Below are 26,577 nucleotides of genomic sequence, written 5' to 3'. Positions count from 1 at the left end.
GAAGATAGTACATGGGTTCGCAAGGCTCCAATGAAAGAACCAAAGTTTGATTTTGAGCGTGCTAAGGAAACCTTCATGGAAGCTAGGAAGAGCTTCGCTGATGCCTCCACTTCAGGAAGTAAAGACAAACCGGAGCTAGAAATGGTCCCATTGATGCTCACGACATCCCTAGAAGGATACATGAAGCTATTGCGCGATAGTAAGGCTCTAAAGGGATTGTAGGAACTCATTAATAGATGCGCTGGGACCGCGCCAGGAGAACCGCATGTAGTCTAGAAGATTGGAAAGCATGCAACGAGAATGGGAAGAGAAATGAGGATGACCACGCAAATTGGAGAATATGAGATGGACCAAGTAATTATGGACCTAGGGTCGGATGTGAACGTTTTCTGCCGAAGCAGACATGGGAGCACATGGGAAGGCCTACACTACAATGGTCTCCTATCCAGCTATGAATGGCGAACCAGCAAAGGATAATGCCCATGGGGAGATTGCAGGGAATCACCATGGATATTGAAGGAGCAAGCACGCTAGCAGACTTTGAAGTGATAGAGATTGTTGATGACAACAATCCCTATCCCGCGCTCTTAGGAAATGATTGGGCCACTGACATGAACAGAGTGATAAATATAAAGAAGCACAATATGATTTTTGAGAAAAAGTCTCTACGTGTAGTCGTAACTTTGGGCCCCGCAAAAGGATCACACTACATCGAGACAGTGCGCAGCTATGAAAGTGATGAAAATTTGGACTGCATCTAAAAGATAACCACGTGAGAGAAAGGCTGGGCAAATCCCATCACGGACGGATGAATCTCATGGGAGTGCAGAAGGTCCTATACATTGGATTTTAATGAGGAGATAGAGCGATGCTAGAACTGGTTGCACGAGGTGAACATGCTGAACTGTAATATGATGACAAGATCATTGTGCTGCGTATCAACAAAAGTGAGGGATCTACCTACTTATGATGGGTTAACTGAGGTAGATGCTTTCTTGAACAAATTTGAAAGGGAGGTGCCGGAACAAAAACATTTCGAGGCTTTGAAATGGGTACTACGCGCTACGCCTATGAGGTGGTGGGGTACGCACCAAGGAAGCTTTGAGGACTGGCGCGAATGGATGAGAATGATGCACATGTGGTTTAGGAAGCCTCAGATGTGGCTAAGAGATAAATATAATATACAGGATGTTCCGCACACGCATCTGTCTAGGTAGGTACAAGCATATGTTAAACAACCTATGTGGATGCACATGGACTTCACATTGGGGAACATGGTAAATAAGCATGTGTTGGTGAGGCAATTGTGTGAATGGTCCCTCCAGTTGGGATGACAAAATGTGGAAAGAACGAGTTTGCAGAAGGTTACCCACGCAGAATCCTTTAACGAAGTGTGCGAAGCACTAAACAGGGTATATAATGCACAATGAAGTGATTTGGACCTGTGCGTACCAACAGTTTTATGGGTTTATAGGACAACGTGTAAGAAACTGACGGGACAGACACCTTCTAGGTTGGCCTATGGAGAAAACGTTGTAGTCCAAATAGAGTATAATATGCCTAGTCTGTGCATAGCAGCGTCGATAGATATGACGGTTCAAGGAGCCTTGGAAGAAGGGATCACATAGCTGAACGACGAAGAATGCTTGGGACCTGAGCAAGAAATCTGACAGGGTGATCTTAGGTTCCATGAACTCAGGAAAGAAAGAGTGTTGTTAAGGGAGAAAAGCGTTCTGGTGGAAGCGGAAGTCAAAAAGTTCAAGGAAGAAATAAAGAAGGATTTTCTCGCTAAGAAAACCTGGGTGATAAAATAGGGTGCGAACGATTATGTTGATAAGTTTGGGGACTACAACCAAGATTTGATCAGCTTGATGCCTTGGATTGGACCATATATTACTAGGGGGATCACCCATGGTGGCGTGATGAAATTGGTAAAGTGCGTGACGTAGACAGTAAAAATAAAAGGCGGATTTTTTCCAGGAAAAGTGATGGATGGCCGGTTGAAACCCTACACAAGTGGCGCAACCACCTGACTAGCCGTAGGAAGAACAGTCTTAGTGCTCCAGGTAGTTGGAAGGAGGCGCGAGACTATAAACTACTCTGCCCGAGAGCTGCGCGATGTAAGGGCTGCGTAGAGGAGCGAAGTGTCACGAGGTCCGCGATAGCGCAAGGGTGGCTGCGTTGCCACGCAAGTAGGCTGGAAAGTGACCGTTGTAGTCACTATTCACAATATGATGTTTTACTTGAGACCAAATGGAGCCAGCGGAAGGCATTTAAGACAAGTTTTATAGGAAAGATTTGGGAAAATTTGCTGTCAAGGGAGTATTAATGGAATAGATGTGGGGGGAACAGTCGAATTCGAATTCAAAAGGTGCTATAAATTACAAAGGACTGCCTAACACACAACACTTGGTCATTTGAGAATCGAGCTATTGCGTGCCCCGAGTATTCCGAACTGAGACCTGTTTGTCCTGTGCAGAGCATTGTTTGAGCACCTGATTGAACAGTTGAGAGGTTTCTGGACAAATAAGATGGCAATGTTTGAAGAAGCTAGGGAAATCACAGAAATGACCACCGAAGAAGCTGTGCAGGCCATGACCATAGAAGATGCCCTTGAGGGTGCTGGAATTGTTGTGGAAATCCCTAAATCACCACGCATGATGAGACCGAAGAAAGATAAATAGCCCATGATTCTGGTGTGTGTGTCCCCTCGAGACCCACTGTGAACTAGATTAATAATGGAGGAGAAAGGGAAAGCGGTTAACTTGCAAACCGATGAGGAGGAAGAAGACCTTGAGTATATCATAATCAAAGAGGACGAGGACGAGGGCATGGAGGAATAAAACTGAGGGTGTGTTCCCTCTAACCAAGCTACCTGCATATGTTCCTCTACAGAAGGGGAAGGCAAAGGTGCCCAAGGACCTGGATGACAATAAACACCATCTGATAACTCCGTTGTTACTTGATGATATCATTTTCGAAGGAGTGCACTAGGGAAGGGTGCCAAGCTTAAAGTTCGAAGACTAGCATCTCGCTAACCACGAGAAATTCCCTCACTTGGCTACCGCGCATCTCATGAAGTCGAAGAAACACACCGCGATGGGAGTTATAGAGTTGGAGCTGTTGAAATGGTTGTGTGGAGTCGAAAAGGTAGGAATATTGAACCTGCTCTGGGTGCTACATTACCATCGCGCCCCAATAACTATCTTCGTCATCAAGCGGCTACTTTGCTTGGTGCATGATGGGTGTTTGTGGCTGGAGGAGCCCATCCTCATCATGAACCACCTAATCCATTGAATTACCTGACTCCCGTGTAAAGGAGAAGACCCCGCAGACATTTCAGAGGTTAAAAGCAGTGATTTGGCCATCGTGGAAACCATGAAAAAGAAATACAAGCTGGAGAAGAAAAAGAGGGGCTACGTAATCTCCAATATCAACAACAAGGTGGTCAGAGTAGCGACTCAGATATTGGCAGGAAAGGTCATGCGAAAGTACCATGCTGATGAGGTGCTCGTGTCGGTGGTTTCACTTTCCAAACAGTGCGTAGAGGGGGTCCAGTTTAATTGGTCCGAATTTTTGTGCAAGGAGTTCCAGGAAAATTTCTGCGAGACATAGGACTAGGGGAAAACCTTCCACTATGCATGGTTTCTGCTATCCATAGTACTGGTGGCTAGGGAATTTCCTAAGGACAACCAGTTCCCCACAATTGCAAGGGATCTCCCAAAAGACACGAAGTATGCTTCGCTATGGGCTACTAAAGGCGCGCACTGCATCCATGACAGTAAAATATTCTGGGTGTTCATGGAGATGAACATTAGGATGGGGATTAACCAAAAGCCATGGTTATCACCCACTGTCTACAACAACCTACAAAGTTTCGTAGAGTTTAAAGTGGACTTTCATCACATCTACCTCAGGGTGCGTAAGGACCCTGCTAAGAAGTGGAACGAACTACCATATGTGGCCACAGATGATTTGATCTTCGACGTACTTGAGATGTGGCTGCCAGAGTGGCGCACTACAAATACTCCACGGTGGAAAGGTATGTTGCACAGAAAAAGAAGGAGGAGTCAAAACTACACGTGGCATAGTTGGTGGAAAGGAGAAGGAAAGAAGTAGCAGCAGCAAAAGCAGAGGAGGTGCGGGACACTCCGCGGATAGCAGAAGAATAGAAAAAGTCTGCATGAACAGCACATAAGGCAGCAGAGAAGGAGTGTGAGGGCCAGAAGTTGCCTTCGCTTGAGCAGGAGCAAGATATGGAAATAGAGATAGAGGAGGGTGGTGCGGACCCACAGACAACATCGAAACTATTGAAGCGCCAGTGCCCAAGAGAGAAGATGGGGTCGCGCAAGAAGGTAAAAGTGTCTAAGATGTCTATTGACCCAATCACCCTTACTGAGGAGGATCTGCATGATATAGGAGAGAAGGTGCATGACGTTACCACATAGGCCCTCCAGAACTTTGCAGAGGAGAATCAGATTGTGTTGGGGGCCCTCCGAGCACAAATTTAGGAGTTGCAGGTGCGCACTCCTTAGGCTGGTACTCTCTCAACCAACCTAGTAGTAGGAACAGCCGCAACCAAGGAAATTTTGCGTGCTCGTATGACCAACACAATAGTGCTACCAGAAGGGGAACTGGTTACAGCAAATGAGGCCGAAAGGCCTATTGTTAGTACATTTAAAGGAATAGGGATCAACATGGTTGCACTCCCTTGGGAGATGCTCTATGTTCTGTAGGATGGGATTATTGCAAAACTGCGGGCTAGGGATAGTTGCACGCTGCAGGTGTTGAGCGAACAGAGGATCAACATAGAGCAGTGGAGCTTACAGCGCGACGAGGTCGTGTCTCAGAATAGGCAGAAGATATAGGTAATTGCAGAATCCTGCCAGATGGTCCCTAAACTGGCCATCCCAGCAGAAGCACTAGCAGAGATGCACATCTAGAGGTTAGAAGTAGGGGTGCGTGAGGCGCGAGAAGAAATGGCCAAGGTTCAGCTGGAGCTGAACCTCCAAATAGCAGAGCTGTAGTTGAAGGCACAACCTTCAATTCCTCCAGAGGTAAGGAAATAACGCACCAATGCCATTACATCGAGGATGGAGGAGATTAGCGGTGCAGTGAGGGACTGTACCAAAGTGTTGGAAGAATCATTCGAGCTCCTCACCACTCTACAAGAGGATTCGAACATATAGTGCTTACAAACAGAGGCGCATGAGCTACAACAGCAGTATGACAATGTCAAGGGGACCACGCAGATGGTGGCCATCACATAGAGGCTCGCATGAATGCAACAGGCCAAATCGCTTAAGGAGCAAGTAGACGCAGCGCGACACAGAGAAGCGGTTTTGAAGGCGCGTGTTCAACCTTGGATTGATGAGGCCTTCGTAATCACAAAAGCAATTGAAGGCAGGCTCACATAGATGCAAGGGACGCAAGAGTAGATACAAGGGAGTAGTTTTGACACCACGGTCTCGAAACAACGCGTACAGGAGATACAACAGGCAGCCACTCAGTGCACTGCTGACCTTGCAGCAGTTCGAGTAGAGTTGCGAGGTCTCCCCTTGAAGATCTCCACACCGATAGAGTGACTCGAGGGCAAGTCATGATGTTTGTGTTGGGGGTCTGTTGGGCATGGGATCCCCCAAGGCAAATTTTGGGGCTTAAAGCCCAAATTTTGACTAAGTCCAATGCAAATACTCCATGATTTGTGGGCGCGGAGCGCGAATTTGTAATTGAGTCATAGGGTTGTCCGCCCTTACTTTTGTAAATGTAGGGTTGGCTTGAGAGTTCTACCGGACCATGGGATTGTATAAATAGAGTGAGGCTCTCAGTGTAAAGAGAGGATCATAGAAGAAATGAATCAATGTAAGATCGAATAAGGAAGCATTGAGTCTAAGTGTAAAGTCAAGTCTTTGGGTAGTAGAGTAGGAGAAGGCTTTGTAGCTGAGTGCGCAAAGGCCTAGTAGTCACAGCTGAGTGCGCAAGACAGGTTGAGTCTGTAACCAAATGAAGAATTAATAAGGGAAGTTTTACAATATTTCTATGTATCTTTACTTGTTTTATGCATTGAAGTATATTGGGTATGAATCACAAGTTTACTGTTTATTTGCTGCGCGAACTTATATGAATGTGCTGAATAAGTGAATATAATATAAGGTATCTATTTACGTGAAGATAACTATCTGTTATTAGAAGATAAGTAAGATTTACGGTGTGACTTATGGAAATAGTGCAGATCACTACTTTAGCAGCGCGAAGCTCCTCAAACCCTGGTTAGGGCTGCGCGAAGTCAAGTATAACAGGGCGTGAAGGCCTCGCAGGTCAGGAAAGTGCGTGAAGTGACCTGCACAAAGGTATTCATAGTTCGACTAAATCGACCCCTCAAACATCTGAAGGGTGTGGAAACTTGGTTCCAGCATCCTCCCGTACTGCTTCAGGTGAGACCTCAATTTGCGCTCCGTGGGTTGTTGTTGAAAGGGCCAGTAGTACAGGGATTTGTTTGGCTAATTAACTCCAAACTTGGGTCAGGCCCCATCAAGCCAACACCAAGTTATCAAATTCTAAGCACAATTTCTCATTGTTATAATTGTGATGAATGAAAAAGAATATCTGCATGCAGTGGTTCTAAGAGTGAATGCACTTAGTTGGTAGCACCTTGTACCACTCTTGAATCTTCCTTGAAGCGTGAGAGTAAACAACCTACAAATTTCATTATCATTAGTGATTTTAAAACATTTGATTTATGTATAAATTGATCAACATGATCTAAAGAAGAAATATAATCATTGTCACCATTATATTGCAATTCACATATGGATTCAAGTTGCCTCTTTTTTATGCCTCTGGTAGGCTTGCATGAACTAAAAGCATGATCCAAAGTAGGAATGCATATAGGAGCCATGACTAGTTTAAAATGTTAAAACAATACTCCACACAGACTAAGTAGCTCAGGCCCTCCTTCTAGCGCCAAGGATGTTGATGGGAAAAAAGATCTCATCAACATGTAAGGGGACTACCCGGTCTGGGCCCCAATTAGAGGCTTTTCTATAGAGGATGGTGGTTATGACTGGTTCAATTGGGTCCAGTTACCCTCTTTCCCTTCCTGCTAACTTGTGATGTTTCTATTTCTTACCAACAAGAAGAGAAATATTAGATCTACCTTCTTGCAAAGCTCTTGCAAAGAAGTAAATCCTTAAGCTGAATTAATGGCTCAACTAAACCACACCTAGGGTTAACCTATGTCAATCTAAGTGTTAGTCTAACCTAGATGTATTATACTAACCTATGTGTTAAAGTTATGTTAGATATTAGTTTATGTTACTATAAATCTTCTAATGTGGATATATCCTAGGCTGGAGGTTAATATTACCCAAATGATCTATAATATAATACTAGCCATCTTATATATATATAAGTGTTAATACATTTTATATTAGATCTAATATAATATATTAGTATATTAATATTCTAATAAAAACATTATATTATATTATATGTATGTTAAAAGTTAGTAATTATAATACTAATTTGAAGATTAATAACTAAATATTAGAACTAACTCTACGATTAAATGTTAAATTGTCATATGTTAAGAATCACTTATCATGTACAAAATTATACAATTCCTTTAGCTTAGTCTTTTAATGATTTAAATGAAAAATTAAGATCAAACTAAAAAAAATTACCTCCATAAAGAGGAGTTTTATCCAAAGCAATATATAAAAAATGAATGGAAATGCAATCCTATTCTATGATACAAGGCATAGAAAACAAATCTATCTTGACTAAGAGAAAGTTAGTTTTACCCTTAATCAAGGGCAAAGATATTACATATTCATTGAGAGGGGGCATCCGTTTGAATTTAGGGTGGAAATAAAGTCAACCAATTAGAGAATTAGCTCAGTTGATTGGTCACTTGGGCAAACAAATATGCGCGAATAACCATTTGATGAATATTCACTAAATAGTTGTTTATACATATACCTAAATTCAATGTAAATTGCATTTGAAACTAAAGATTATGTTGCAACTATTGGAATAGTCCAAATAAAAGAAACATCAATGGAGTCAAACTAATTTGTCACTAAGTAAATAGTTAGCTATTTAACTCAGTGAAAAGAAGTTTGTTTAAATGTGATGCCATGATTGAGATCCATTTCTTCCAAACCTGCAAGTTAGCTTGACAAGAGATAACTATTTAGTTTAAACATACCTAAATTCAATGTAAATTGCATTTGAAACTAAAGATTATGTTGCAACTATTGGAATAGTCCAAATAAAAGAAACATCAATTGAGTCAAACTAATTTGTCACTAAGTAAATAGTTAGCTATTTAACTCAGTGAAAAGAAGTTTGTTTAAATGTGATGCCATGATTGAGATCCATTTCCTCCAAACCTGCAAGTTAGCTTGACAAGAGATAAAATAAATATGAGAAATTCATAACAACATTAGTGCTAAGAACGAAATATCCATACTCATAAAACATAAATGAAAGGAGTACAAAAAATTAATTCTATTCATGAGCAGAATAATTAGAATAGTGCTTCAATCCTGTCCATAAATCGATCTCTCCATTTATTGATTCAAATGAGAGTCAAAAACCTTTAAGATACAGGGATTGTAGTAGTTCTCCTATCCATCTCTTCTGAAATTTGACTCTTTTCCCACATGCTATAGAAGAGTGGATAATTTAAATAGCAATACATAGCATCACCTTTGGGCCCTTCTGTTCTCAAATTTTCTTCATCGATACAGCTTCTGTTCTCAAATTTTCTTCATCGATACAGCAGTCTCCGCAATTGGTGAGCAACAACTAAATTTGGCCTGTGGAAGATAACAATGAATGAGTCTCCATACCTCATCCCCTTGCACGATCACTTGAGTGGTTTTCGTGGCAGGATTTTTGATTCCTTAACCATTTTTCTGATTTCTGATTTTTGATTCATTCCCGGGGAGTGACTATTGCTGGGATCTCTTAATTTCTGATTTCTAACTGCTGCTCATTTGTTTCTACAACCAAATTGAACCTTCTTTTGATCTTTATCTTTATTTGCAAGCCATCAAATATGAACACCATTCAACCAGCTCCTGCACGAAAGGGAAAATTTGTGAAATTTTTGGTGATTTTGCAAGAAATTGCATTCATAAATATTATATTATATTACACCGTGCGAAAAAAATAAAATACTTTAAGGTTTGCATGCCATCAGTTGGATCTTCTGTCGTGTTGAGACATATGCCTTTACAGGTTTGATGAACGCCAGGGTGATTATAACAATTGGTAGTTAAGTCGCTGAGAAAAACCCTTAATTGCTTCTGTCGACCCTTAATTAAGTTGTTCGACATTGCAACCATTTTCTAAAACGACATAAATCTTGAAATTTAGATGTTAAATCCCAATGAATCTGGATTAGGAGTTTTGTTTTTCAAATTCACCCTAGCTTTCCAATTCACCATAGCTGAAAACCAAAACTGGATTGCAGATGATGAAATGGCATTTCTGTTGCATGCAATGTGGAAACTTAACATTCTGTTGTCAAACGTTACTGTTTAATTGGCATGAGGAGTCAAATACGGCGAGAAGAGAATGGCATCACAAAAAAATGCGTTACTTTTACTTTTAATTTGAAGATATGCTTACTCTCGTGTTGGCTTTATTCATTTACAAATGCTTTCAGTCCTCACAAAAAAATTAATCTTCAATTTCACGTTGGATTATACACTTTCACCATATTTTCTTTTAAAGTCAAATTAGACTCTACCTATGTTATATACATGATTCTAATATAAAATGGGATGTTTAATAATATAATACAACATGTACTGCTTTTTTATGATGTGTTTACAATTTTTGATATATAGATAATACACCATGCACAATTTTTAATGAAAATTTTATTAGTGTGTCCTATGCTTGTGGTTTAATATAATACATATAATGGAATATTTATAATTATTTACAATTAATAAAAATAATTAAATTATATTATATTTACAAAGTCAAATTAATTTACAATTTATATAAAAAATGTATTGACAATATGGTTAACCAATGATCCTCCCCATGTGCCAAATCAAGCTAAGTATAATAGATAAACTATCAATGTGACCCAATGCGAAAAGTTAGGGGATGTGGCAACCCAAAGTACGACATTGCCTTCTCGTGACTAGAGTTATTATGAAATATGAAAGATGGAAAAGATGCACTAACCATCCAAAGCAAAGGACAATCAAGCAAAGGATGTACATAAAGCTCAAAAGCCAAGCAATCGACAGAAAAAGAATCATTATCCACTATCATGCCAAGAAAGAAGAGAGTTTTCTAAAGGCAAAAAATGAAGGGTCCCCACGATTTTGTCAAAAACATTATGGGGGGGTTGTGGGCAATAATAGGTCCATAAAATTGAGGTCCCAACTTGGGACGTGATCCAATCCTCAAGGAGCTCTTTTTGGACTTGATGCACAAGTACATCTGTTCCCCAACTTGAAACTCCTTAAACATTTTGTTCCATTCTGCATAAATTTCCTACCTGCCATGTGTTTCCTTTACACTCTTCTTAATTACCTACATTTATTGTTCCATCTTTTCTAACATGTCTGATCCTATCAATACCCTATTCACTTGATCACTCCAACTGATGGGATTATTATAGCTCCACCTATATAATGCTTCAAACAAACTCATCTTCAAAGATTCCCGGTACCCATTGTTATAAAGAAACTCAACCAATATAAGGTACTCCCATATCCTTTGTTGATGCATAACATACATCCTCAACATGTCCTCCAATATCCTATGGACCCTGTCTGTCTGTCCATCTGTCTGTGGATGATAAGCTGTATTGAAGGCCAACTTTGTACCCAAACCTACAAACAACTCATTCCAAATCTTGGAAGTGAACTTAGCAACCTTTTATGACACAATATTCCTTGGAACACCATGAAACCTCATTACATCTCTGATGAATACCTATTCAACATCACTAGAGGACTCAGTAGACTTCACTGGAATGAAGTGTGCTACCTTTGTTAACCTTTCCACCACAACAATGATAGAATCATGTTGCCTAAATGTCCTTGGTAAATCTGTAATGAAATCCACGGAAATGAACTCCAACTTCCACTATGGAATTGGAATTGGATGCAGTAGTCCACCTAGATGCTTACATTCTTCTTTCAATTGCTGACAATACAAACATCTTGCCACAAACTCTGCCACATGCTTCTTCAGATTATGGCAATGATAAAACTTCTTCACTACTGTTAATGTCTTATGGTATCGTGGGTGTCTTGAATATGGTTTTGCATGAAACTCTCACAAGATAGTATTCTTAAGATCACTTTTATTCAACACATATATCATGTCCCTAAATCTTTTCAAACCATCTGTTGTAAGATGTTAGTACATGTCTTGATCACCTATACCATACTATAACCTGTGCATAAGCTCCATGTACTTGTCATCCTGTTGTCTTGCCTGTACAATCCAATCTTATAAGTCTATCCCATAATAAATCATAGCTGTGATGTGATTCACCTGTACTCTCATGCTAAGAGTATATGCAACCCTATTCTCTTTCCCCTTGATGTACCTGATCTCGAAGTCAAACTAACTAATCATGGCAAACCATCTAGATTTCCTGATATTTAGATTCAACTGTTCAAATTGATACCTCAATCCACTGTGATCACTCATCAAGATGAACCGCTTGCCAAGAAGATAGTGCTTGCACATCTTCAATGCATGGATGATCGTTTCAATCTCAAAATCATGTGTTGGATAATTTTTCTCATGCTCATTCAATTTTCATGAATCATGGCATACTACCTATCCTTCCTACCTAAGGACTCCACCAAGTCCTCTATTGCAAGAATATGTACACACCAAAAACTCCTTGTCCATATCTGCAATCTTTAACACTAGAGAATTCGTCAACAACTGCTTCAACTATTCAAAACTTGCTGCACATTCTTATCTCCATTCAAATTTATTACCTTGCCTTTGCAATGATGTAATAGGATATGAAATGTGAGAGAAGTTCCTGATGAACCTCCTATAATAACCTTATAGCCCTGTTGATGGTGGTGGACCCGCCAACATGTCAAGGGGATCTCCTTGGTAAGAAGTCCCAATTAGACCTCAGACAGTTTGGTGTAGGAGCCCCAACAGTGGGTTGTAAGGTAATGCCTTGATGGTGGTGTTGCACAGAGGCAAGTAAGATAACTCTGTCAGTAGCAAGGGTGTGATTGCTGTAGTGAGTCAAGGAAGATGTATGAGAGGTTCTAACACAAAATTGGGGAGATAAGGGTGAAGGTGAAGTCCATCTTGAAAGGGATCAGTCCCAACTCGGCTAGGAACACACAAAACAAAAGGATATACACAACTTCCGAAGGAGCAATCCAATCGGATGTAGTAGTCACAACATACAAGCTAAGGTAACATGTACAACACTCACCAATCAGTCCGAACAAGTGTAATGGTTGTTACAACTAAGTTCATGTGAAAGGTCTGTCTGGTGTCCGATAGAGTAGACACGAGCGGTGACAGAATTAACAACATATACAACACATTTGCAACAAGATTCATATAATTGCATGTGAATTAGTTCATACACAAATACATAAGTGAAACAACATATATCATTAAGGAAACCAGAGCAGTCCAACTACAATAATAACATATGCATGAAAATGTGCTGGCTCTTATTATATAAAAGTGTAAGTTCCAATCATATAATACATCCATGTAAACTTGCTAGTCTTATCAGTGAAATGTTACAGCCACATCCGCCTGCTCCTCCACAGAGATGTACTAGCTCCGTGCAGTGGAGAAGCCAACGCGCGTTACAATACTGTCCAAGCTTTCTTCAAGATAGTCTCAATAGAAGCTTAGCTGACCAAAAGCTTATACAATGAGTTATGAAGGACTATCTATTCCAAAGGGTGGGGTGACCCTTGACATTCTCCTTTGTGACAGTTCAACTAACCTCATGACTCTGCACCTACTCTATGAATGTTACATCCAACCATTGACACTTGACTTACACTTGACATGACTCAACATTACAATGCACATGTACTCATGTGAGACAACATGGCTTGAGAAAGCCTTGCAAGACATCACTGACACTTGGTCCACTGTGATGAGACCAACTCTTTGATATGCTTGTGATGGTGAAGGTGGTGAGCTAATGCCAAGCTCGGTCGTCTGTGATGGTGTGCATGCACCTCATGGTGACATCTTGTTGAAGCAAACTCTTGCCTCCATTGCAACCGGTGTATTGGTTTGGCCCTTTCATCCAACTCGTCTGCTAACATGCACATGGTCTTCTTGGGTACGGTTAACTGAAAACACATTGATGCATAGTGTCCATGCTGATATTCAAGTATGTGTTGGTGGTCATGCGCATCAACTTTCCGAAGTACTTGTTCAACCCTAGTTGCACTTGCTTCTTGTCTTCACCTTGGTGAGTGTGTTGAATGGGTTGGATTGCATGCATGTGCTCAATGACATGCATGCTGCTAAATCCCTTGCATGTGATCAACAATAGTTCTCACCATGTCTAATCTGTGTCATCTACTGGGATGGATCCTTGACTTGTACGAGGGCAATTTCATCTGTGAGTGCATGTTGTGCCTACTACTATTCCTGTTCTTGTTGCAACTCATTCATCTCTTTGTGCAACTTCATGTTCTTCCTGAGTTGCTGCTTCAGCACATGCAACTCCTTCTTTGTTCCATATTCTGCCTCAGCGTGATCTTCATGTTGCCCGTCATTTCATAGTCGGAGTCTCCAAAGTTTCTTTCATCATCAATGGACCTACTTGAGCTTGCAACCTTGTTCCACCTCCATGTTGTCAACAACCCTCCTCTTACGTTCGTTGCATTTGGTATGCTGTCTTCAGCCACTGCTCATGATGCTGCTCGATGTGATGCTACTGCTGTCATATCTTGATGTCCTTGTCTACTAACAACTTGATGTTTTCGTGGGTAGGCAAGTCCATGGACACTTTATCGACTGCATCCCCAAGTGTGATATGAATGGTGTCTTCGTCTCTGCTCTCTTGGAAACCATTGTACTTATACTGCTGAGAGGCAGATGAACACCTGGGATGCCTGGAGACATGGAAACACTCATGGCAAGCAATCTATCAGTCGAAAACCAAAATGAACATGAGAATTGACTTGCAACATACCTGGGTGCATGATCATGAAGGTTGCGCAATTTTGTCCGGGAGGTCGGGAGACCAATTGCCGAGACTGCACAAGGCATAGTCTGGGTTGTTGGGAGACTGGTTGACTGCTGGAACTATGCAATGCATAGTCCAGCCTGGCTACTGACTGCTGGGATTGCGCAATGCGCAGTTCCAGTTGGGAAGGAATGCTAGCATAGGGACAGATTTGTGCAATATCTTGGGCCAAGCAGCCACTGTCCTCCAGAAATTCCCAAAACATTCCTAGAGGCCAATGCTAGATAGTAATGGGAAAATTTGGAGAGGAAGGTGAGCCTTCCTTCCCCAGATTGCGCAATGCATCCTTGGTGAAGGCAGAGTTCGGGACAAGGTTGACTCGACTTGCCGACGAGAAATTGAAAGAAACTAAGATAGTGAATGCATAGAAACACTAAGTGATAGCAGAAGTGATTGACAGTGCATGAAAAACATGAATGAAAGATTCAACAAACAAATCACCATGCATGTGGGTGAGGCAGTTCACTAGTTGGGCGAACATCCGTGTAAAACAGTTTCATGCATGTGACATCAATGAGATAGCAACGAAAACTGAAACAGAGCTAGGAAAAGCTAGTATATATGTAAATGACAGAAATTGTTCAAAGAAATCAAGCAAACGTACTCCCACAAGTGAAAACACAAAAAGCGACATAAATGCACCACAAGGAATGGGAAGCGGGCTTACCTATAAAACAACTAAGCTAAATCCGCTGACTGCTCCTAGATATGATGTGGGATGTTAGAGATGCAAGGTTGATGTGAGGAATGAACTCTGCAGTGTTTGGTTGATGAGTTTTGATAACATCGAGGTTGTGATGCACATGCCACGAATCTAGGGGAAGCAACACTTGGTGGGAGGTTTCTGAATTTCTCCTTGCATGTAACCTCCAACTGCTAAAAATAGATCCTTGAAACAAGGGATGCCTTTGCATACTGCCTTGGGAGAAGCATCCCATGATGCAAGTCTATTTTTCTCAGTCCCGGAGGGAACCGGTCAACTCAGTTGCAAATGCAAGAGACTGCTCGACTACTTGAAGCAAATGTGTATTTCTGGCTCGGAGCTGGGCTAACTGCCCAGGATATTTGCACAATTTCTGGGTAGAGCATCTAAGTGATGCCCAAATTTGCGTAAATTGTAGGCTAAGCAGCCTTGTTGGGGAAATTTGTGCAAATCCTGCTAGTAGTGTTGGCAGGCAGGATTGCACAATCCTGGAGCCCATCAGGCTGCCAAAGAGGATTGCACAATTTATGGAGGAAAGGTTGGTTTCCCTCCAGAAATGCGCAATTTTGAATGGAAAACTATTCAGCCTGTAGCTGGACCAAGTCGGGTGAACAAACTGTGAGGGGAATGGATTAAGTTGTGGCCAACAGGCTTCCTTTATGCAAGAAAGACACTGAAGCTTGTGAACTTGTTGAAGCAAGGCAAGCTACTATGAAGGTTGGAAGGGAGGCTTGAAAATGAAGATAGGGAAAAATTTTGGAGGGTGGTTGTAGCGCTACAACACTTGGCGACACACTAGTAGAAATCTAGCTCTCTGAATGGACCTTGTTCGTGAAAAGCAAGTCTAACACCTCCGGACATATTTTTCAGCTCTCAGCTCATCTCAATTTCACACTAGCTTGATTGTAAGATGTAGCATCTGCCAAGATATTTGTCGATTGACACACGTTCCATGCCAAGGCAACACAATTGTTTCTATTAGGGTTGAGGGGTATATTGGTGCACAAGCAGTATAGTCGTCAGAGCCTTGGTTTCATATCTGGTGTTGCTCTACTGCCAACAGGCCTAGACAATACCCCAACGGAGTCACATAGGAACAAAAGCATGGCTCCACTACCAGCGAGCCTGGTTAGTACCCCGATGGAGTTACTTGCATCACCTCCTTGCGTAGGAAGCCTTTTTCTTCTTTTGCCTTATTCATTTTTCATTTTTTTAAACTTTTTCACTTTTTTCATTTTTTTAACTGTGCATAACACTTTTTCATTTCAGAGGAGGAAGAGGGATCCAACTTATTGAGAGCATAAGTGGTTGTTCCAGCAGGGAAGCAGTTTATATATCTCTGACGTGCTTGTTTAGTTTCCCCCCTCACCTTACTCTACTTAATTGAGCTGACAAGGGTTAACCCAAAAACAATCAACTAGAGTAGGGGACACTAGTTAGTGCGCAAGCGTTGTGTTTACACCGAGGTTCACTTTGAATAGTATGTATTTTCCTTTGGCATATCATGGACTAAAAGTAACAAGCTCATCATACAGAGGGAAGATTACAGATAACGAAGTAGTGATAGTTGTACAAGGCCTCTTGTATTTTACCCAGATCACTTTGAGAGTCATACATGGTTTTATGCAAAACTAACCTATGAACGAAACAAACGAACGAAATAACAATCAACAAAGCAAGGCAAGAGCAGAAGAAAAAATGAAAGCGAAGCAAGTAAACAAACAAGTAAGCAAGAAAACAAGCAAACAAAACACGTAAGCAAAAAAGCATGCAAGCAAACAACTGAAAGCAAACACTACTCCTATTCCTACACTAATGGTACATGGGCCTGATCACGTGAAGTGATACTTCCAATGCAACCACTAATGCATTGCTAGACCCATGTTGGTGAAGGCTTGGTCCGCGAGCAACCAAGTTTTGTGAACCAACAAGCAAGAAAGATATAATAATGAAAACAACCACAATTCGTGATTCAAAGTGTCCACGAGACATAAGTGAGTGCATGTGCATGACGGGAAGTCCGCGGACTTATCATGGTGCTCTGTGACACTACGTACAACTTTGAAGCATAAGCACACTCTTGACTATGAAAAGCAAGCAAATGAGAGAAGCAAAGATAACTTGCGTCGCGAATGAGTGTTTGCAATGTAAGTCTCCTCCAATGCATGAGAAATGGGATCATGTAGTTCGAGTGGAGGAAGTAAAATATGAGTGTTAGATTGATATTGAGTGGATACAAATGAGTGATGAGTAGCCTTGAGTGCTTGAAAAATTTCTTGATCAGAAGAGAAACCAACCTCAGGATAGCGAGGGCCTGACATAACCATCAGCTCAGGATGAAGTGCCTCGACGGTCTGTGGGGTTTTGACTTAGTTGACAGATGGATCTTCGTAGACCAGTGGCTTAGATGGATTGACAATGAGTGAATCAACATCATGATCAGATGATGAGGTGAAGAGATCATGACAACCAAGATTAGAAAATTTAAGATATTTGTCAGCATCCTCATGGTTTGATGAATCACATAGAGGGGTAGATGAGGAGGAAGGATGTTCACCCTCTACATCTCTGGAAAAAGTAGATGAAAGATCAAGTGGATTTCCAATGAATGATTGGTCCTCTTCATTGTTGGATGATGGGCTAACATACGGTGTGTCTTGCGAAAGATCAATAATGGGTGCATCCGTGGATGAAGACACACATGCAAAATCATGGATGGTAGGTTCACCACCGATATTAGGAAATAACGGAGGGGTCTTGGATGGAAGGGAGTCATCCTTTACCAAGTGTTGATGCTAAAGCTCCCGCTCATAATCTTCATGAATGATAGCACATGTTGGTTGTGCAACACCAACTCTGTCAGTGGGTTGTTCCTCGTTCACAACAAGTGAAGAGTCTGGAATGGATGAACACAAGACAACATCATCCGAAGGAACACCTGGGTGTAAAGACAGAGGTCGTAGAAAATAATGCACATAAGGACTCGAAGGACTCACAACCAAATCTATGCAAAAATTGAGTGAAGTGATGTTTGGAGGGTGTGAAGGATAAACATGTGTGTGAGCATGATCGTCAACATCACTGGGCAGTGGTGGAGTTGTTGAATAAGAGGAAGGCGGATAATCAGTTGAGACAGTGCCCGCTTCCACATGAGATTGCACAACTCCATCAATGAAGAATGTTGAGCGAAGCTTGATCTCAAACTTTCTCTTAGGACAGGAAAATTTCTTAAGGAAGTACTCAAGCCAGTCCCAAAGATAAGAAAACTTCATCTAGCTTCTCGAAGCTTGAAACTGCAGGTCATGGAAGTGCTGCCAAAAATCAATAATGGACTCATGCAGAGCCCTCCGTTGCTGTAACAGTTTTTGGTTAAGATGGTCTGGATCAAAATTATAGAACGTGTCTTCAATAAGATCACATAAGTGCTCAAATGAGTGTATGTTTCAGTCGATAGGCTCAGATTCGTGAAGTCTGTATGCAAGCAGCAAACCGACCTGTTCGTTAGAAAACTCATCTTCCTCATGAATCATGGAAAGAAATTTATGTAAGTTCTCAGGCAAGGCCACTTTGCCATCACCATAATATGTGTGAGTGGACAAGAGATCGAAAAGATTCCCTGAGATGGAGACATCTTCACGATTCGAAAAACACCTGAGGGGAAGAAGAGTGCAAGAATCCATGAAAGATATGCAAAGGTTCAAAACTGGATGAGAGGACAAAACTTTTCAGGAGGCCCTCCTTCTAGTGCCAGAAATGTTCATGGTGCTGGACTTGCCAACATGTCAAGGGGATCTCACTGGTAAGAAGTCCCAATTAGAGCTCAGACCATTTGGTGTAGGAGTCCCAATAGTGGGTTGTAAGGCAATGCCTTGACCACGGTGTCGCACAGAGGCAAGTAAGATAACTCTATCAGTAGTAAGGGTGTGATTGCTACAGTGAGTCAAGGAAGATTTATGAGAGGTTATATCACAAAAGAGGAGAGATAAGGGTGAAAGTGAGTTCCAGGTTGAAAGGGATCAGTCCTAACTCGCCTAGGAACACACAACACAAAAGGAAATACACAGCTTCCAGTGGAGAAGTCAACTCGGATGCTGTAGTCACACGTACAAGGTAAGATAACATGTACAACACTCGTGGATCAGTCCGAACGAGTGAAATGGTTGTTACAACAAGGTTCATGTGAAAGGTTTGTCTGGTGTCCGGAAGAGCATTCGACATAGACGGTGACAACATTAACAACATATACAACACATTTTCAACAAGGTTCATACAATTTCATGTGAATCTATTCATACACAAATACGTAAGTGAAACAACATATATCATTAAGGCAACTGGAGCAGTCCAACTACAATAACAACATATGCATGAAAATGTGCTGGCTCTTATTATATAAAAGTGTAAGTTACAATCATACAATACATCCATGTAAACCTTCTAGTCCCATCAATGAAATGTTACAGCCACATCCGCCTGCTCCTCCGAAGAGATTTACTAGCTCCGTGCAGTGGAGAAGCCATGGCATGTTACAATACTATCCAAACTTTCTTCAAGATAGTCTTAATAGAATTTTGGCTGACCAAAAGCCTATACAATGAGTTATGAGGGACTATTTATAGCAAAGGGTGGGGTAACCCTTGACATTCCCCTTTTTGACAGTTCAACTACCCTCATAACTTTTCACCTACTCTATGACTGTTACGTCCAACCATTGACAGTTGACCTACATTTGACATGACTCAACATTACAATGCACATGTACTTATGTGAGACAACATGGCTTGAGCAAGCCTTGCAAGATATCACTGACACTTAGTCCACTATGATGAGACCAACTCTTTGACATTCTTGTGGTGGTGAAGGTGGTGAGATGATGCCAAGATTGGTCATCTATGATGGTGTGCATGCACCTCATGGTGACATCTTGCTGAAGTGAACTCTTGGCTCTGTTGCAATTGGTGCATTGGTTCGGCCCCTTCATCCAACTCGTCTGCTAACATTTGCATGGTCTTCTTGGGTACGGTTGAATTGGAAACACACTGATGCATAGTGTCCGTGCTGATCTTCAAGTGTGCGTTGGTGGTCATGTGCATCAACTTGCTGAAGTACTTGCTCAACCCCAGTTGGACTTTATTCTTGTCTTCGCCTTGGTGAGTGTGTTGAATGGGCTGGATTTCATGTGTGCGCTCAATGGCATGCATGCTGCTGAATCCCTTGCATGTGGTCAACAACACTTGTCACCATGTCTAATATGTGTTAGTTGTTGGGATGGATCCTTAACTTGTACGGGCACAATTTCATCCGTGAGTGCATGTTGCACCCACTATTGTTCCTATTCCTGTTGCAACTCATTCATTTGCCTGTGCAGCTTCATGTTCTTCCTGAGTTGTTGCTTTAGCACATGTAACTCCTTCTTTGTTCCATCTTCTTCCTCGGCGTGATATTCATGTCGCACTGTCACTTCATAGACGGAGTCTCCAAAGTTTGTATCATCAGCAATGGACATGCTTGAGCTTGCAACCTTGTTCCACCTCCACGTTGTCAACAACCCTCCTCTTACATTTGTTGCATTTGGTCTGTTGTCTTTAGTTGTTGTTCATGATGCTTCTCGATGTGATGCTGCTGCTGTCATATCTTGTTGTCCTTGTCTATAAACAACTTGATGTCTTCGTGGGTAGGCAAGTCCATGGACACTTGATCGACTGCATCCCGAAATGTGCTCTGAACGGTGTCTTCATCTCTGCTCTCCTAGAAGCCATTGTACCTGTACTGCTGAGAGGCATATGAACATCTGGGATACTTGGAGACATGGCAACACTCATGGCAAGCAATTGGTGAGTTGAAAACCAAAATGAACATGAGAACTGACTTGCAACATACTTGTGTGCATGATCATGAAGGTTTCGCAATTTCGATTGTGAGGTTGGGAGACCAATTGCCAAGACTGCACAAGGCACAATCTGGGCTATTGGGAGACTGGCTAATTGCTGGAACTGTGCAATGCATAGTCTAGTCCAGCGTCTGACTACTGGGACTATGCAATGTGCAATTCTAGCTGGGAAGGACTGCTGGCCTAGGGACGAATTTGCGCAAAACAGTCCTGGAGGCCAGTGTTGGGTAAGAATGTGAAAATCTGGAGAAGGTGAGCCTTCTTTCTCCAGATTGCGCAATGCAGCCTTGGAGAAGGCAAAGTCCAGGCCAAGGTTGGCAGTGCATGAAAAACATGAATGAAAGATTCAACAAACAGATCAACATGCATGTGGGTGAGGCAGTTCTTTGGTTGGGCGAACGTTCGTGTAAAACAATTTCATGCATGCGATAACAATGAGATAGCAACGAAAACTAAAATAGAGCTAGGATAAGCTAGTATATATGTAAATGAAAACAAGCTTTCAAATAAATCAAGCAAACAATACTCCCACAAGTGAAAACACAAAAAGTGACAGAAATGTAGCACAAGGCATGGGAAGCAGGCTTACCCAAAGAAAAATTGAGTTGAATGTGCTGACTATTCCTAGATGTGATTTGGGATGTCAGAGCTGCAAGGTTGATGTGAGGAATGAGCTCTGCAGCATCTGGTTGATGAGTTTTGATAACATCGAGGTTGTGACGCACATGCCACGAATCTAGGGGAAGCGACACTTCGTGGGAGGTTTTGGAATTTCTCCTTGCATGTAACCTCCAACTGCTAAACATAGATCACTGAAACAAGGGATGCCTTTGCATGCTACCTTGGGAGGAGCAACCCATGCATGCAATTCTATTTTGCTTAGTATTGGAGGGAATTGATCAACTCAGCTGCACATGTAAGAGACTGCTCGAATTCTCGAAGGAAATGCACATTTCTGGTTGGGAGTTGGGCTAAATTCCCATGAGATTTGTGCAATTTCTAGGTAGAGCAGCTGACTGCTGCCCAGATTTGCACAAATTCTGGGCTGAGTAGCCTTGCTGGGGAAATTTGCGTAAATCCTACTGGGAGTGTTGGTAGGAAGGATTGCGCAATCCTTCCTGCCAACATGCTGCCATAGAGGATTACACCATTTCCGGAGGGAAGGTTAGTTTCCCTCCAGAAATGCGCAATTTTCAAGGGGAAGCTGCTCAACCTATAGCTGGACCAAGTCCGGGTGAAGAGCTTATGAGGGGAATGGATCAAGTTGTGACTGAGAGGCTGCCTTTATGTAAGAAAGGCACTAAATTTCGTGAACTTGATGAAGCAAGGCAAGCCACTATGAAGGTTGGAAGGGAGGCTCCAAAACGAAGCTAGGGAAAAATTTTGGAGGGTGGTTGTAGCTGCTACAACAAACCCCATAAATGATCTTACCTCATCCACATTTCTAGGAGTTTCCCACAACATGATAGCTCTTACCTTATCTTGCTCTACTGCTATGCCTTCCTTGGAAACAACATGTCCCATGTAATGTACCAATGTCTAAAATAACTACATTTTCTATGCTTGGAATCCAACTGATGCTCTCTCAGTAATCTCAACATTGCTACTAAGTTCTCAACATTCTCTTCCTCATTTTTAGAATATATCAATATGTCATCAATGAAAACAATAACAAACTTTTCCTAGTAAGGAAACAATATACTATTTGTTAAGCACATAAACGTAGATGGAGCATTAGTCAAACCAAATGGAACTACAACAAACTCATAGTGCCCATACTTGGTCCTGAAAGGTGTCATGTAAATTTCCTCTTCCTTGATGCATACCTAATGGTATCATGATATCAGATCAATCTTGGAGAACACTTTTTCTCCCTTCAACTAATTGAACAAGTCATCAATCCTTGGCAACAAATACCTATTCTTGATGGTCACCTTGTTCAACTACCTATAATCAATGCATAGCCCGAGAGTACCATCCTTCTTTTTCACAAACAATATCATTGATACACTTGGCCTAATGTATCCATTGTCAAGCATTTCCTTCAATTGTAACTTCAAGTCTGCTAACTCTGGAGTGCTCATCCTATATGGTGCCTTTAATGTTGGTGCTTCCCTTGGTACCAACTCAATGGAAAAGTCCACTTATCTGTGAGGCAGAAACTTTGAAATCTCTACGGGAAATACATTCTGAAACATCTGCAATATGAGGTACTTTCTCAATACCTCCACATCCTCAACATCATTACCTTTATCAATAGAAATATGCACTACAAATAACACACAACCTTTTCTACGACTACGCTTTTCCTACATAACTGTCACCATTATAACGGATGTTTCCTTCTTCTTATCCTGCAAGATCCTTTGTTCTCCAGTATCATCCAAGCACTTAATGGGATTGTCATAACAATTTACTTTGGTCCAATAAAGATACACCTATTCCATACCCAAAATCATACTGTATAATCCCATTGGAAATACATTCAAATGTGCTAAGGTAGGCATACCATTCAACTCAAATGCACATGATCTTACCCAGTGATACACTCTCTTCTTTGTACCTGTATCCAACTGTACTAACCAAAATTATGCATGCACTTCTTTATTCAAACCACACCTATCCACTAGGTCAGGACAAACATAACTATAATCAGATCGAAGGTCAATCAAAATGGAAACAACTTGATCGCAAAGATTACCGTCCATCTTAATAACAATTGCCTGGTGATCTCCTTGCTTGTTATCCAGTGCTGCATAAATCCATTGAATGCCTTGTCCAAAAATCCCCAACTACTTCCTGTTCACTGTAAAACTGAGGCCTACCACCCTGATTTTGCAAACAATCCCTCTTAAGAACCTTCTTACCACATGTCCAACACTGCAACTGCCCTGTAGCATCACGTTTATTATGCTTCCCTCCATGCTGTGACCCAAAAAATTCTTGTAAGGTGCAACATTTTCTTTCTCACCTACATCCCAAGGCCTTGTTCTTTTCTGCTTCCATTTAACTTTACCTTTATATTTCCCTTTCCAACATTGCAGAGCTTTTTTCTTGTACTTTGACTACTCATAACAATGCTTCAATTTCCTAATAATTTCCTCAAGCGACCGAGGCTCATCATACATAATCTGACCTCTAAATGCTAATGGAAATCCACTAACAAATCTATGAAATTTAGTTTTCTCAGCCTTAAGATACCATAAATACCTCAACAACTCTAGGAAATTAGTCATGTACTCCTCATATGTCATCAATCCCATATTTAGCTCATAAAACCAACTGTCTTTGTTGTTACAGTATCTCTCCGACAAGTACTTCTTCCTAAAAAATATTTTGAATTCATGCCAACTCAACTCCTCTGTCTTGATGTCTCTAAACTTCTTCACATCTTCCCACCAGGTGTCTACTTTCCCTTTGAGGCTGAAGATAACTTTTCTAGCCTTCATGTTGTCTATGTAATCATGCAGCTCAAATAATTTATTCATCTGAAGTATCCATGCTTCTGCATTGTCCACCTGCTTCAAATATCCATCAAAGGTAGATGGATTCAATTTCTTGAAATCATCTGGAAAATATCCCTTGTCACTCCTCATGTAAGGATGATAACGATGATGATCATAGTGCTGATCACAACTAGAACTAGAATAGAACCTATGTCCTTCACCTCTCCTATCTGGAGTATCCAAAATCCTTCCATCTATGATCATGTCATCTATATTCGATCTATGCCCACCATGAGATCTATTGCCATATGCCCTATTTTTTCTATCCTCCTGCCCATGGTTGATCCAAAGTCATCCCTGTCTCTAAAATTCTGAAAAAATTTGAAGGATTACAACTTGGACTTCTGTTTGTTTCTCCTATGTCTGAATGATACTATCATTATCATCCTTGCAACTTCTTATTTATGCCTTCAAGCTTCTCAATGTCTCTGCTAAGTCAGAAGAATTCCCAATACCACGCTACACATCTGACTAATAGGGGGAATCTTGTGAGCTGTAGTCTACCATCTTGCTAGTCATCTTTGATCTCTTTCCTATAAGTACACCATGTTAGCCAAAACCAAAACATAACATAATCAACATACCTCATTATAGTTCATGGGATGATATCTCGTCTGCAAGATCAACCAAATTAGCATGATACCTGTATAATCATAATCACATCAACATATAACATAAGTTTAACCATATCTAGTTATCAATGCCTGATCATACCAGCCACATACCATGACCTCATGCATGACAACTACAACCATATCAATATATGCATAAAAACATGTAAACTTCAACATGCATAACCAATGCATAACTGACATACACTCACGACAAACATATCCAACAACAACATGATCCAATTGCACATGGCGACACCATTGCGACCATGACCACCACCATGCATACACAACAAGTACATAGACCACAAGCATAGAGAACACATATATGCAACCGACATGAATGTATGACCAACACACAACCCATCCATTCCAAGGGGTGAACCATGCTCTAATACCACCTTGTAACACCCTCCTCCCACATTTACCCATGTTAACCGGTCCACTAGGATAAGCACATGATGAGAGGCTACTATGATGTGATTTAACTCCCCATGTAGAGTTAAGGAAGTGGAACTGACAAAACCAAACCAACCTGACCTTCCACACATGCTATAGAACCTTTAGGAGCTGACCAAGCCTTCCAGGTGACCATCTCCTGAGGAAACTTGAAACTTCACTGATTTGGAGCCCTATCCACTCCCATGACAAGCCATGCATGTCACTGAGGCCTTCTAGTCACCCCCACAACACAAGCATGCCAATGACTATGGAATTTTTTAGCTAGTTCTGAGCTAATGACCTCAGATTCTGTACCACTTTTTTAGGGCCAGGACTCAGGCCATTGCCAACAAATTCATGAAACTTTCAGAAATGATAAATAACACTGAAAAAGGTACTAATGCAAACACTTGATCAATGACTTGACTGGACCCATATTATCCATGGTAGGCATAACCATGTCACAAATATGAAATCTATAGGTCATAACATCAGAACTGAGCATAGGGGTCTCATACTTCTCCGAGATTCATAAAGAAGCATTGTTGCCATATCACAATAGCTACATTATCATCTATTAGGTATTGTATACATTGTACATTCATTTGCAGAACAAAACATGGTGAGAGCCATACATTAATTCTGTCATAAAACATACTCATAACCAACATATAACCAAAACAAATAACAAGGATATAACAACCACATACAAGGTAACAAATTTACACATGAAATATGAAGGAGAAATAGATCTTATTAATGAATGCAAAAACGAACTAGGTATGGGACTTCCATGGACCACCTAACCATAGATTAGCTAAACCAAATATTTCTTCCAACCAATCACCCCCGTGCCATATTCCAGGCATGAATGTGTGTCTCAAAACCAAACCAAACAAGGTTTCCTCAGGGTTTACCGCAATCCCCACCAAATTACTAGGCCCTAAACAAGCATGGATGCCACTATATTTTTCCACCTACACTGTGAGAAATTTTCCTGTCTCCTAGTCTCTAGGATTTACTATATATCTCGCCATACAATGGTCAAGGATTCCTTGGCCTAATCAAAACTCCACCCTCTAGGATTTATGTATTTCCTTCCATTTGCTAGTCACAAATTCTTAGGCCTGATCGAGGGCACACACTTCTAGGCTTCATCGTATATCTTCCCATTCATC

This window comes from Pinus tabuliformis, chromosome 4_2 (genome assembly GCF_031772625.1).
Source record: "Pinus tabuliformis cultivar Carrire ecotype Pingquan chromosome 4_2, CPIR1, whole genome shotgun sequence".
Classification (NCBI taxonomy): Eukaryota; Viridiplantae; Streptophyta; class Pinopsida; order Pinales; family Pinaceae; genus Pinus; species Pinus tabuliformis.
This window is presented reverse-complemented; position numbering follows the sequence as displayed.